This window comes from Vipera ursinii, assembly GCF_947247035.1.
Source record: "Vipera ursinii genome assembly, chromosome: 2".
NCBI lineage: Eukaryota > Metazoa > Chordata > Lepidosauria > Squamata > Viperidae > Vipera > Vipera ursinii.
This window is the reverse complement of record NC_139513.1, coordinates 190,888,059-190,902,088: the sequence shown is the minus strand read 5'-3', so window position 1 is coordinate 190,902,088 and position 14,030 is coordinate 190,888,059.

Below are 14,030 nucleotides of genomic sequence, written 5' to 3'. Positions count from 1 at the left end.
TACTTTAAATAATTTACAGTGTATTCATATATTTGGTGCAGTCTAATTTCTCTGAAGATAGGCTACTGCTAAATTGTTAAACTGTTAAAATTTCTGTTTTCAGAAAGAAAAAACATGTTAACAGAAACGAGACCCTACGCCAAGCCCATAAAAGTCTGATTTTTTTTTAAAAAAAGTTGACCTACCCTAGAATGTAGCCAGAATATATAGTCTAATTCACTGCTTGTTCATATAGGACAGGGGTGTCAAACTGACAGCCCATGGGCCAGTTGCATCATGCGGAGGCCACACCCACCCAGCTCCAGCAATGCGAAAAAAGTTGTGACACGGTGAGTTTGACACCTGTGATATAGAGCCTCTGCTTTTTTTCCCTGGATGAAATTATTAATGACTGGCAGCTGAATGTGTGACTTGAACACTTTGGAAAATATATTCATTGTGGCCTTGGGTCTCTGGTGGGTTTTCACAGCTGCAATTCCCCAACTGTTGAATGTGCTAATGAGAATAAAAAATTAGAAGCCAATCCTAATATAGTTTTGCTTGAAAACAAGAGTACTGCGTTTAGGATTGCTATCTTTATGAGAATTGATGGACACCCTTTATTTTTCAGTAGAACCCCCAGATCACAATGAATTTAATACTTTTAAATTGAGCATTTTAATGTAGAATATTAAAGATTCTGTTTTCTGAAAGACTAAAAGCATTAAGTCAGTTCAGTCGAGCATATTCCCAGGTAAGGATGAATAGACGTGCAAGCTGGTAACCATTTTTGTCATCATTTGACTGAAGTCAAATCCTTCAGTCTTTCCTTTTAAAATGGTTTTTAAAAAATATTTACAGTAACAGAAAAAGAATGTAGCTGGAATTTTTCTTTTTTAAATTTGACTTATCTTCTGAGAGGATCGGTGTTTAACAAAAGCATGACTCTTATTTTAATATCTGCAGATGAGCAATTTCTACATGTTTACAAGTTATGTATTGGAAACAATCCTTTTAAGACAACCAAGTCCCCCACATTTTTATAAATACTGCAGACTCCAAATATGTACTCAATATAAATACTCTCTGAATATCTTGCCCAGTTATTTTTCATACTCAGACACAGAACAACACACCAGTTTTAAAAAACCTTTCCTTTTCTCCGGTGTGAATATTTTTTTAATATTGTGCATTGGACATTTGGCAACAAGCTACACACCAGGAAGCCTGGCTCATTCTTTAGACAAATATAAAGCAGCAGTGGAAATATTGTTGATCAGTTCTGCTATTTGGTACCTTGTGTGATCCTCTGTGTGCATACCCAACCTGGGTAAATTATCCCAAATTATATAGAAGTGTTTTTTCTTTTAAGTAACAACAAAACACTACCCACTACAAGAGACATTTAAGTTGACATTTAAATGCCACATGTACTAAAATATATTTGAAAATCTCCCAAAGTATTCCTATTAAGATGAAAAATGATGAAATTACCAGTGTTACTTTGTTGAAATGACATTGATTTTATAATATAGGTAGACCTTGATTTATGACCATTTAGCAGTAGGGTGCTGAAGGAAGGGACTTAAAACTAGTCTTCAATGTGTGATAAGACTTTTTGATACCATGTTTTCCCAAAAGGCCTACCCTGAAAATAAACACTAGTTTTGGGGCGAGGCGCACACATAAAAAATCAAGCTGGGGTGGGAATGTGGAGCTGCCCAACATGCACCACACCCACCTACCTTGCAGCCAGTCCTTTCCTCGTCAGCTCACTTCTTCTGCAGCTTCCCCGGGCCTGCATTTTGCAGTCAGAGGCCTTTCCAGGCCACCGCAGCTGAGAACTGAGCTATGGGTTCAATCCATAGCTTGGTTCTGCAAGGCCTCTGTAGCCAAGAACCCAGCTTGGTTATCGGCTGCAGAGGCTTTCCAGAAAGGCCTCTGAGAGCAAAATGCAGGCCGGAGTTCCATTCTCAGCTGCAGAATGAAGCTGCTCCCTCAGCCACAGAAGTGGGCCGATTGGGCAGGGTTGTTGGTGCTGGAGGTGAGTGGAGAAGAATTCCCCCACACCCAAAGTAAGATCTGGTGCCTCTTTTGGAGGCAAAATAAAATTAAAATAAGACCGGGTCTTATTTTCAGAGAAACACGGTAAGTGCTTTGGGGCAATAAAGGAAAAAGTTTGGGAAGCTTTGAGTTCACTTGAGTTGCCTCTCTCCACAAGTAAATTTAAAATTGCTACCTTCAGAGGTAGAAATCATAATGAAAGCTAGCTGATTAGCCTGCCTATTTCTCTTCCCCAAAGTCCCTATTTTTCTTGTGAATTAGTAAAAGATGTAAGAGTCAGCTTTGTTATCTGGAAAACCTTGGGCTGTTTCTAAGTTGGCATTCTGTGTGTAAGGATTTTTTGAAAATGTACATTAAACTGGTTTTACAAGAATGTGTTTGATATGGCCTTATTTGGCAGAAGAGAGGGCACAGGAAATGTAGGAGATGGACTTCATTTAATTAGTGAAGGAATCCTCAGTTTATTTTTCTACTAAACCTAGATTCCTCAAGAAAAAAAAAAGAATGAAGAAACTCTCAAAGTTCCTTTGATGTGTTTCTCCTGCTGCTTTTTGATAATCCCTGAACTAGTTACTATTGTGCTCTTATCACAGAAGAATCGTTATTTCATATGAGGCAGCCTTAGTTTATTCAGGCTTGAATAATCTGAAAGAAAAGACCCTCAGAAAAAAAATTCTACTGTTTCTCACCCCCACAATGCCTTTAAAAAAATGGAAAAGCACCAGAAAAAACACTATTTTTGTGATCTTTTTTCCACTTTACTACAAAATATGGATGGGAATTTTTAAGTAAACACACGTTAGTAAGATGGTATTTACTTCCTATACTGCCTATGTGAACTATACAAAATGTAATGTTATAAAACTGAACATGCTGCTAATCTTATTCTGTGCATGCATTTTGTTTTACAAGCCACAAAATGCATGTTTAGTCAGTTTTTTACTTTTTTCAAATCACTTTTCATCTGGCAACAGTTAATTCAAAGAGTTTGTTTGCATAGAAGGATCCAGTAGTTTGCATTACGGTCATACATACATTCTTTGTATTACAAAGAAAGACTATAATCTTATAAAGAATATAATCATATAAAACTTCGAAATGAGCAACAGAACACAACGGGTTTTATTTCCAAGTCAGGAAAGAACGAACTGCACTGTAAACTATGAATAAATCGCTCATACATAAAACTCCTCTCTTCTGAATAAACTTTAAAACATTATTTTTATAATATCGGGTGATTATTTTTTTTTTAAAAAAAAAGTGGAAAATACGCATTTTCGATAGCTAAGATGAGGTTTATTTGCGGTGCGGGCTTTAAATTTCGAGCTCAATAAGCTTCCCTCGGGTTCGCAGGAGCGTTTTCCTCTACGAAAATTCTGTAAAACAAATAATGCTTTTAAAAAAGTAATTTTAATAAAGAGATGAAAGTCCATATTCAAGTAAGAGAAACCATAACCGGCTTGCCAGGATTTGAATGGGTAGGGAATTAAACTGAGCGCTCAAAGCTTCTGAGAACGACAGGCGGATTGTTGGGAGAAAAAGACGGGGCTAGAAGGAGGAGAAGCGCCTCCATTTCTCAGTTGCAACCCAATCCAGGCCGCCCTCGGCACGTCCGACCACCACTACAGCTGAAACAGGCTTCGAAGCCGCTGGCTAAGGAGCCACAGGCTGACTAATACGATCGAAGAGTCTTCACAAGAAAACTTTAGACAGCCATTTATACAGGATGCAATCAATCTCCTGCCTTGGCAGCGGGTTGGGCTAGAAAGACCTCCAAGGTACCTTCCAGCCCTTTGATTCTATGATTCTCCCAGACCAGGGGTAGGCAACCTCGGCTCTTTTATGACTCATGGACTTCAACTCCCAGAATTCCTGAGCCAGCCAAGCTGGCTCAGGAATTCTGGGAGTTGAAGTCCATGAGTCATAAAAGAGCCGAGGTTGCCTACCCCTGTCCCAGACCCTGGAAGTTGGGAGCCAGGCGTGAGACTCGAGAAGCCGGCCAGCTCCTCGGAATACCTCCGCAGCGGTGAAAGAGCGCGCGGGAGGAAAGGCTGACGGCGGGCCGCTTCCTTTGTCCCTCCTCTGGGCCTGCTGCGGCAGGGCGGAGCCAAGGAGCAAGAGATAGCGGAAGGGTTTGCTTGCCGCCGGAGAGCCGCTTCCCTCGGAGTTGGTTGGCCGTGCCGGAGGTCCGAAGGGAAAGGCCGTAGCGCGACTGATCCAGGGGGACCGAGTCGGGGGCCTCGCGGCGCGATTGTCTCCTGGCGGTGGGAGGGTTGGGAAGTACGACCTAGCGGGCGCCGATTCCCTCCGCTGGCCAGAGGTGGTCAGGGCGACAAGTGCGTGTGTCCGGAGGGAGGAGAAGAAAGAGCCTCTCTCTGTGCTGCTCGCTAGTACTCCCGCCCGGACGCGCGTTACTTTTCTGGCGGCCCGCTTGCATCTAATGCCTCCTTAAGTAACACCAGCTGCCTGCAATTAGTGCAGGTTCACATCCCACCAGGCTCAAGGTTGACTCAGCCTTCCATCCTTCCGAGGTAGGTAAAATGAGGACCCAGATTGTTGGGGGCAATTAAGCTGACTTTGTAATAATGCCGCTTGGGGTGTGTGTGAAAGCCCTAATAAGCAGGCATATACATAGAATGAAGGCTACTGCTAAGCTTGTAAGCCGCCCTGAGTCTTCGGAGAAGGGCAGGATATAAATGGAATTAAAATAAAATAAATAAATAAATTAACCGGGCGTGAGCTGGGGAGGTGGGTGATTCAACACAAAGGGGTCCTTCACTTGGCTCTCAAATTATTATCTCTTGCCCAATCGAGAAAAAAATAATACTTTATTCATTCCGACCCACACCAAACCTGAGCTATTTTTTTATTGAAAAGTTTTACAGTACATTTTATCTTTAACAATCCCCCCTCCCCCCACCCCTACCTAACCCTCCCTATCCCTCCCCCCCATTCCCCCTCCCCCCACCCACTTCCCAGAGCTAAGTACAAGGTATAAAAACAAAGAACAATCATAAACATCCATATGCTAAAAACAATAAACTATTAACTCTATCGCCCTCTAGCTCATATAAAATGACTACAAGCAATACTAATGTTACATATAAAAAAAAGAAAAAAGAAAAGGAAACTTATTCAAATGCTAAATGAAACTTTTTAGTCCCATATTTGTTCTGAATATAATCAATCCACTTTTTCCACTCCATAATATAACGTTCTTGCGAATGATCTTTCAAGTAAGCCGAAATCTTTGCCATTTCCGCCAGGTCAGAAACCTTTAAAGTCCTGAGCTATTTTATGTGGCCCTTTCCTTATCTAAAAGAGCAAGGCAAAAATAGTTTTGATTATTCTTACCGTTTTCTTAATGTTGGCTTGCAGAAACAGTTCAGTTATACACTGGCTTGTTTGGTACAGCTGAAGCTTTGTGAACTAGAGGCCATTTAATCTGGGACAGTGACTGTTGTTCAACCTTGGGAGGTAGAAGGAAGATCCTGGAAAAGATAAGTCAAAAAATAGATCTGCAACAACTAGAAGAAAACAAAGTCATAACCAGTAGCCAGCACTGGTTTGTCAAAAACAGATCATGCTAAATCAATCTTATTTCATTCTTTGATAAAGTGACTAAGTTAGTAGACCGGCAAAATGCTGTGGAAATAGTATACTTAGATTTCAGTAAGGCATTTGACAGAAGACCACAACCTGCTGCTTAATAAGCTAGAAAAAGGTAGGATAGACAACATCACCAGCAGATGGATCTGTAGCTGGCTGAAAGACCGTACTCAGCGAGTAGTCCTCAATGGCCCTACATCCACATGGAGAGAAGTAAGCAGTGGAGTACCACAAGGTTCCGTCTTAAGCCCAGTACTCTTTAATATCTTCATAAATGACTTAGATGAGGGAATAGAAGTGGAATTCATCAAATTTGCAGATGAAACTAAACTGACAGGAATGACCAACACCCCAGGAGACAAGCTCAGAATCCAAAAAGATTTGAACAATGGGCCCTATCCAACAAAATAAATTTTAATGTGGAGAAAAGCAGTTTTACGTTTAGGCTTAAAAACAGTAACTGTGAGAGGGACCTTGGAGTCCTAGTGGATGATCACCTGACTGTGAACCAGCAGTTTGTAGCAGCAGCCAAAAAAGCTAATACAGTCCTGGGTTGTATAAACAGAGGCATAAATTCAAGATCACACGAAATATTAGTACCGCTTTATAAAACCCTAGTAAGACCACACCTGGCATACTGCAACCAATTTTGGTCACCATACTACCAAAAAGATGTTGAGACTGGGAAAAAGTTCAGTGAAGAGCAACTAAAATGATCAAAGGCCTGGAGACTAAAACATGAAGGATGGCTGCAGGACTTGGGTTTGGCTAGTCTAAAGAAAAAAAGAAACGGGTGACATGATAGCAGTATTCCCGTATTTGAGGGGCTGCCACAAAGAAGAGGGTGTCAAACTTCTCCAAAGCACCTGAGGGCAGGACAAGAAACAATGGTTGGAAACTAAGCAAGGAGAGAAGCAACCTGGAATTAAGGAGATACTTTTTTATTTTTATTTTTTTTATTGTTAATCTCATTTATATCCTGCCCTTCTCCGAAGACTCAGGGCAGCTTACAATCTAAGCACAAATTAAATGTGCTTAGCAATAGCCTTCATTCTATGTATATGCCTGCTTATTAGGGCTTTCGCCCCCCCCCCCAAGCGGCATTATTGCAAAGTAAAGCTTATTGGCCCCAACAATCTGGGTCCTCATTTTACCTACCTCGGAAGGATGGAAGGCTGAGTCAACCTTGAGCCTGGTGGGATGCGAACCTGCAATAATTGCAGGCAGCTGATGTTACTTAAGGAGGCATTAGCCCACTGCTCCACCAAGGCCACCAATTGCCCTCCTAACAGTGAGGGCAATTTACCAGTGAATCAGCTTGCCTTTAGAAATCGTGGGTGCTCCATCACTGGAGGTTTTTAAGAAACTAGACAGTCACTTGTCTGAAATGATGTAGGTTCTCCTGTTTGAGCAGGGGGCTGGACTAGAAGACCTCCAAGGTCCTTTCCAGATTCTATTCTATTCTATTCTATTCTATTCTATTCTATTCTATTCTATTCTATTCTATTCTATTCTATTCTATTCTATTCTATTCTATTCTATTCTATTCTATTCTATTCTATTCTATTCTATTCTATTCTGAAAAATACAAACATTGCAGCCAAAAGAGTGTACCCCTTGTGATCATTATGTAAATATTAAATATTCAGATAGTTCAAATATCAAATTCAGTGATCTTCATAGATCACATTTGATGTAACAGTACGTGAGTATGAAGGGAAAAAAAGAGTAATGGCTTCTACACCAATTTGATTCAGATTATATTCAGCCATACTTTTTCCTTATAAGTTTATTGTGTTTGAAGATGGATAGATGACAGAATCAAAATGTATCATTTTCCCAATGTTGCCTCAGGATCTTCATTAAAAAGGTTTGATGCTGAAACCCAAGAGTTTCTTATTGAAAAATAAGCCAATCATTGCCCTCCATAACCATGCCACCACAATCACTTTAATAGTCAAGCTGATTTTTGCCAAGGTATCCTCTTTTTTCTTTTTTTTAATATAACCAGTTCCCCCACGTTTTCTCTGCAGCATATGTTTCTTATTATTAGCCTGCATTTTTGTAAGTATTGGACAAATGTAAGATTATGTTCATTATTATTTTGGCTGGAACTGGGCTTAGAATTAACTAGTACTGTGAAAATAATCCAGAGACAAACATTTATTCCTTTAGTCAAAGGAGTCAAAATTCTAGCTTTTTTTCTAATACATACAAGCATGACAAATAAATGTTGTAATACAGTAGTTTTCTACGACCAGTCAGAATTACAACCAACCTTATGACTGGGATTCACATGATCATATTTCGGGTGCTCAGAAACTTGGTCACATTTATGGTTATTTACAGCATGGTGAACAATGAGTCTGCTTAACAACTGTGGCATTTGTTTGATGACCATGGTTTCTGAATTTATGACAGCTGCAAAAAACATCATAAAATCAGCCATTGCAATGGATAACCATGAGTAGGCTCCATTATGATCATAACTCAAAGACTGCTATAGTGGGACCTCTGTAAGCAGGTGTTTCCTCATTCATCATAAAGTAGATAGTCAAGAATTCAGTTTCATTTCTTTCTGTGCTCCTAAGTGACCAATGGCAACAGCAAACATCTTGTGTTTTGGCCTCGAGGGGAAAAATCAGTATGAAATAGCAATGTTCGTATTCACTTATTTATAAAATTGACTTTTACTATATTCGGAAGGATATGAACCTGATTTTTTTCTTTACTGAAAATTCTTTCAATCTACATCATATTGTACACAACCCACTGAAAATCAGTAGATTGTTTCCTGGTTTAGTTAAGCCTTAAGTTGTGATAATGTTAATATAATACTAAAGCAAGAATTTTTGAACTCTTCACCTGGATTTCTTCCAGGACGGTTACCTTTTAATGTATTCTTTGGTTATTACTATTTATTGTTTCTATCCCATAAGATGTTTGAAGTTGTTTGTTGAGTGGGAGGCTTTAGAAAGTTACTAGGTAAGTAAAAAAAATGATGCCTCACATTAAGGTCCTAAATTATTGATCCTCAAATGAAGTAAATCCCTGCAAGATGATGGGCTTTTAAGAGAATTTGACAAATTTTAGAGTGGTGTTGCATACATGAAATCTTTTTTCAATAGTAGGTTAGCATTTTAACATGCCAAAAACCTAGATGTATGCTAGCTTTATCACTATTAATCATTAATCACATTTATCACTATTTTAAAAAAATCTTTATAGTAGACATTGGTATGTCTACTATACCAACCTACAAGCTCGGAGAATAAACCTCCACCCTCATCCTACACTCGAGCTAGAGATATTTGCCACTATCACATACCAGACTATTTTTTTTAAAAAAAGGTTTATGTATTAAACCAGGGCTTTTCAACCAGTGGCACGGGTACCACCTGTGGTACATTGGCACCTGGCAGGTGGTACGGGACCATCCTAGAAAAGTGGTAGCGGGGGAATGAGGGGAATGAGCTGAACCCGTGGCAGCACTGCACAAGCCTGAGCGAGAGATGGCTGGAGCTGCAGGGCTGTCAGGGCTCAGCGGAAGTGCCAGGATCAGCGCCAGGCTCCAGCTGGAATGTTGCAGCATCTTCAAGGTCTTGTGATTTCCATTCAGATGCTTGGCATTCATATTTATGACGGTCATAGTGTCCCAGGATCATGTGAAGTGACCAAAACCTGCTGCAACCACCCAGCAGATGGGGAGAATAAAAACCAAACACCCCACCCCACCCCCGCTGCCAATTCTCAAAAGATGCTCACAACAATGAAAACCTCGGACAGGAGGGCAGGCAGGTGTCTTGCTCGGCTGTGCCTTGGGGGGCACTTTTTTCAGTGCCATTGTAACTTCAAAGAGTCACTAAGCGAACTGTTGTAAGTCAAGGACTACCTGTACTTCATCACTTTTTTCCTTTTTTTTTTTTGGTCATCAAGTTTTTGACACCTTGCAAGGTGATTGGTGGTACTCGGATGTTGTCATATCCTAAAAGTGGTACAATGGATGAAAAGGTTGAAAAGCCCATCTAATGCCTGTTATTTGAAAAGATAGCTTTGCACTTGGTCTCCATGGAATTCCCAAATCTCTCCCACTGGCCAATGCCATTTCTTCTATTCTCCAAGATATTAGTCTATTTGACTCAGAATTTCTTGCATGAGGCCAGTATAAACTTTTAAAGCCTAGTCTGAAACTGTAACACTTCTTACTTTGTTTCCTCCCCTTTTAATTTCCATTTCTCCCATTTTTATAGTATTCTTTATCATCTTGTTGGAGGAAAGTGGGCTCTTGTACAAGATTCTTCGATGCTTTCAAAATATTTTTCCAAAACCAACATTTTCATTGGCTATAAAATAGTCCTTAGCCTCTAACTTCAATCAGTGGGTAAACAAAGAAGCAACCGGATTAGTGACTGACTAAACAATACTATTAAGGATCAAGTTTCTTTCCTGTGTAGCAGATTTTTAGATAATCCCTATGGTCTCCATCTGGCATGAAATTGTCTTGAGAGATGTATTTAAACATTAGTCTTTATTAACATCCAGTGGCAGGGCAATTGAGGTTACTCATGACTTTACATGTGCTCAGTCCAGTTACACAAATAAAATGAGCTTGCTTGTTGTTTGTAAACTTGGCAACATTATATTTTATGAATGGTTCCACTTTATCAAAATGTTGTAGTGAAACTGATGGTTTCATTCCTGGCAGTATTGGTTTTTGGAGGCTAGTCCTTTAAAATTTTGGAAAATTGTGTCATTGATTGTTCTTACTGTCAGTATTTCAAGAAGACAGCATTGAAATATTTAATGTACAAAAATCATTTTTATGATGTGTTAGACATTTCTTCAATTATTCCTGGAAAAGGTAAACTGATTTTATATATATATATATATATATATATATATATATATATATATATATATATATATATATATATATGTGTGTGTGTGTGTGTGTGTGTGTGTGTGTGTGTGTATTTATTGTAATATTAGTTTGATATGTCCTCTCTTGCATATCTTTATAATCATATATCAGTGTTGGGTTTTTTAGTTTAATGTCCTTGGTTGTTTCATTTTGTTTAATGTTGTATTGTGTTTTTTCTGTAACTTTATTGAATCACAGCACTATAGTTGAAGAAACCCCATGTAAATTGCACTTCTTTATAGAGTTTAGAAAACTGAAGCAGAAGGTTGTATTTGTAGTGTTATTTTAATTACCTTGTGAACCGCCCTGAGTCCCATGGGAGAAGTTCAATAAATAAATAAATAAATAAATAATAAACATTATTAGAGGTCAGTAGAGAATTATAAATATATATAACCTTATCTAAACATAATAGTGGACACTTCCTGTGGCACCTGATAAGCTCTCTCTGCTACCAGATTCTAGTTTTTAAGTACACAATTAAAATGCTCTTAATAATTCTTTTAATTATTTTTTAAGATATGTAGGTTAATGGGCTGCAGAGCAAATCCCCACAGCGTGCCATAATCTTCTTGTTTCTTAGAAAATAAACATGGAGGGCCCTCTTTTATTTAGCATTGTTGACTTGAATCTTGATTTGTTGACCCAAAGTAATTTCTCTCTCTCGAATTGAAAGGTCAAGATTAGCTGTTTTAACTCTTGTGTTACGTCCCATAATAATTTAGATAAATTTTCTTAATGAAAATTATTCCTAGGAAGGTACCTTTTGATAGTCATTCAAATAATATGCTTCAGAAAATCAGTGGCAAAACCTGTAAAAATGAGCAACAGTAAAATGTTGACTATTAAAGTGACACAAGATTATATGGAGAAAAAATGGATGATTATTATATAGGGAAATATGTTTTAGAATAAAGACATAGTTTTATTTCAAAGAGCTAAGCTAATACAGTCATTACAATTTGACTATTGGAGATATTTCTCCATGATCTGTCCACACCATATTAATTGGAATTTTTGATTTTAGTAAGTACATGTTGCAGTCTTCCAATACTGTAATCTCAGAAACCAATGTTATGACCCAGGTGGTCAAGGCAAGGCAGGCCTTTAGAGAGTCCTTTACTGTCCTCCAGAAGTGTTCAACAATTGGCCTCCCAACGACCAGTAAAGCTCCACCCCATGCTACCCTGAAGGCAGCCACCCTCAGTCCCCCAAACAACAGCCCATCTCGTATCAGGAAAGTCGACAAGACTAAAGTCCAGGCATAAGACAAAGGGTAGCAAAGACAAGATACAAGGCAAAGCAGTTCTGAAGGTAAAGCAAAGGAGTCCACAAGGGCAAAAGCAGTCCACAAGGCTAGGGCATGTCAAACGGCAGTCCTCAAAGTGAAGATGAAAAGCAGTCCTCAAAGCATGGCAAAAAGGCATGAGTCAGAGCTGGGGGAGTGTAATCCAAAACCAGCAATTCTTCCTAGCAAAGACTAACTCACCCAGTTTCTCAATAAGTCAGTCCACTCAAGGGGTTCCTTGTGAGGAGGGCTGGGGTGACCTTCTCCTGAGTAACCTTGCAGCCCTTCTCTATGTTCAGCTCTCCATGCCCTTGGCTTGAGTGGAAGCTGTTCCTCATCAGAGGAGATCTGCTGCCTATCAGCACCACTGCCTGTCAGCAGCCGATCCTCCCCTGTGTCTGTGAAGGCAGGCAGCTCTCCGTCTGGTCTACCACCTTCCCCAATGCCTGAGGGGCCTGGGACAGCATCGTCCTCAGCCCTTGGCCCTCCAAGCATGGGACCTAATTACAAGCAAAACCCTCTAGAAAACAAACAATGAGGCAAGGAAGGATGGGAAGGAAGACAAACTCAAACACCAAGTAGGAGACATGGGAAGCATCTTCTTGTGCCATATCCGTTATCAGATGTTGGCAATCATGTTGGCGATCCCATTTTTATCAGCAGCTGCACGAAAAAGTGCTGCTGAGTTTTGTCCAAACCAGTCCCTTAGATTCTGAAGCCATGATGTTCTGCCTGGTCCTCATTTGCCTTCAATCTTTCCCTGGAGAATTAAATGGAGTATGCCATATTTTTCTGGGTGTTGCATCACATGTCTGAGATATTCTAACTTCCGTTTTTTAATTGTTTTGAAGATTTCCCTTGGCTTTCCCAGGCGGCTTATCACCTCCTCATTTCTGATCTTGTCAACCCAGTTTATACGTAACAGCCACCTGTAAATCCACATTTCAAATGGTTTTAGTCTCTTCAGGTGGCCTGCTGTCAGAGACCAACTTTCTACTCCATAGAGCAGGATAGAAAAAATATAACATCTGACAAGCCTGATTTTCAATCTTAGGCTTATTATGTCGTGACTGCAGAAGACCTTTTTCATTTTGAAGAATGCTGTTCGAGCTTTCTCTATCCTTCTCTTTACTTCAGTGGTCATGTCCCAGCTTTCATGTAAATTAGAACCAAGGTGCATGATGCTTTCAAACTTTCCAACTACAGGAGCATCACTTTCTTCTCCCACTTTTGCATTGAAGTCCCCCATGAGTATGGGGGAAGTATGGGAAGAGTCAAACATAAAAATCTCAAATGCCTATATATACAATTGCACAAAGTATGGGGAACAAACAGGGTGAACTAGAATTATTAATACATGAAAGTAGGTATGATATAATTGGAATTACTGAAACTTGGTGGGAATGAGACCTGTGAGTGGAACACACTGATAGAAGGATATAAGCTGTTCAAAAAACCCCAGACCCCATAAAAAAGAAGGTGGAGTTGCACTATATATAAAAGACCTCTATATTACTATAGAAATGCATGAGACCAAAGACAAAAACCTCCTAGAATGCATATGAGTCAATATAAGAGAGAGAAAAAGAATGATATTGCCATAGGAGTATACTACAGGCCACCCAACCAAGCAGAAAAAATGGATGTATATTTTGCTGACCAATTAACAATAATGCAGGAAACACACTACAATAGTAATGGGAGACTTCAATTACCCTGACATCAACTAGAAGACTAATTCTGCACCAAGTGAGAAATCAAATAGGTTCCTGACCAATCTAGCTGACAACTTTGTTGACCAAAAGGTAGAGGAGGGAACTTGAGGGACAGCCATACTGGACTTAATTCTCACGAACAGAGAAGAAGTGATAGAGGGAGTTGAAACTGTAGGAACCTTGGGCGAGAATGACCATGTCATACTGGAATTCAATATAATGCAAACATAAGCAATAGAAGATAATGATATCAGAGTCTTAGATTTTAAAAGAGCTGATTTTAACAAACTCCGAGAGAACTTGGGAAGGATTCCTTGGATGAAAATTCTAAAGGGGAAAACAACTCAAGAAGCTGAATAGAATCTATTATAAGTAAACTAGTGACTTGCGTTATGCACATACCGTATTTTTCAGACCATAAGACACACTTTTTTTCCCAAAAGTGGGGGGGAAA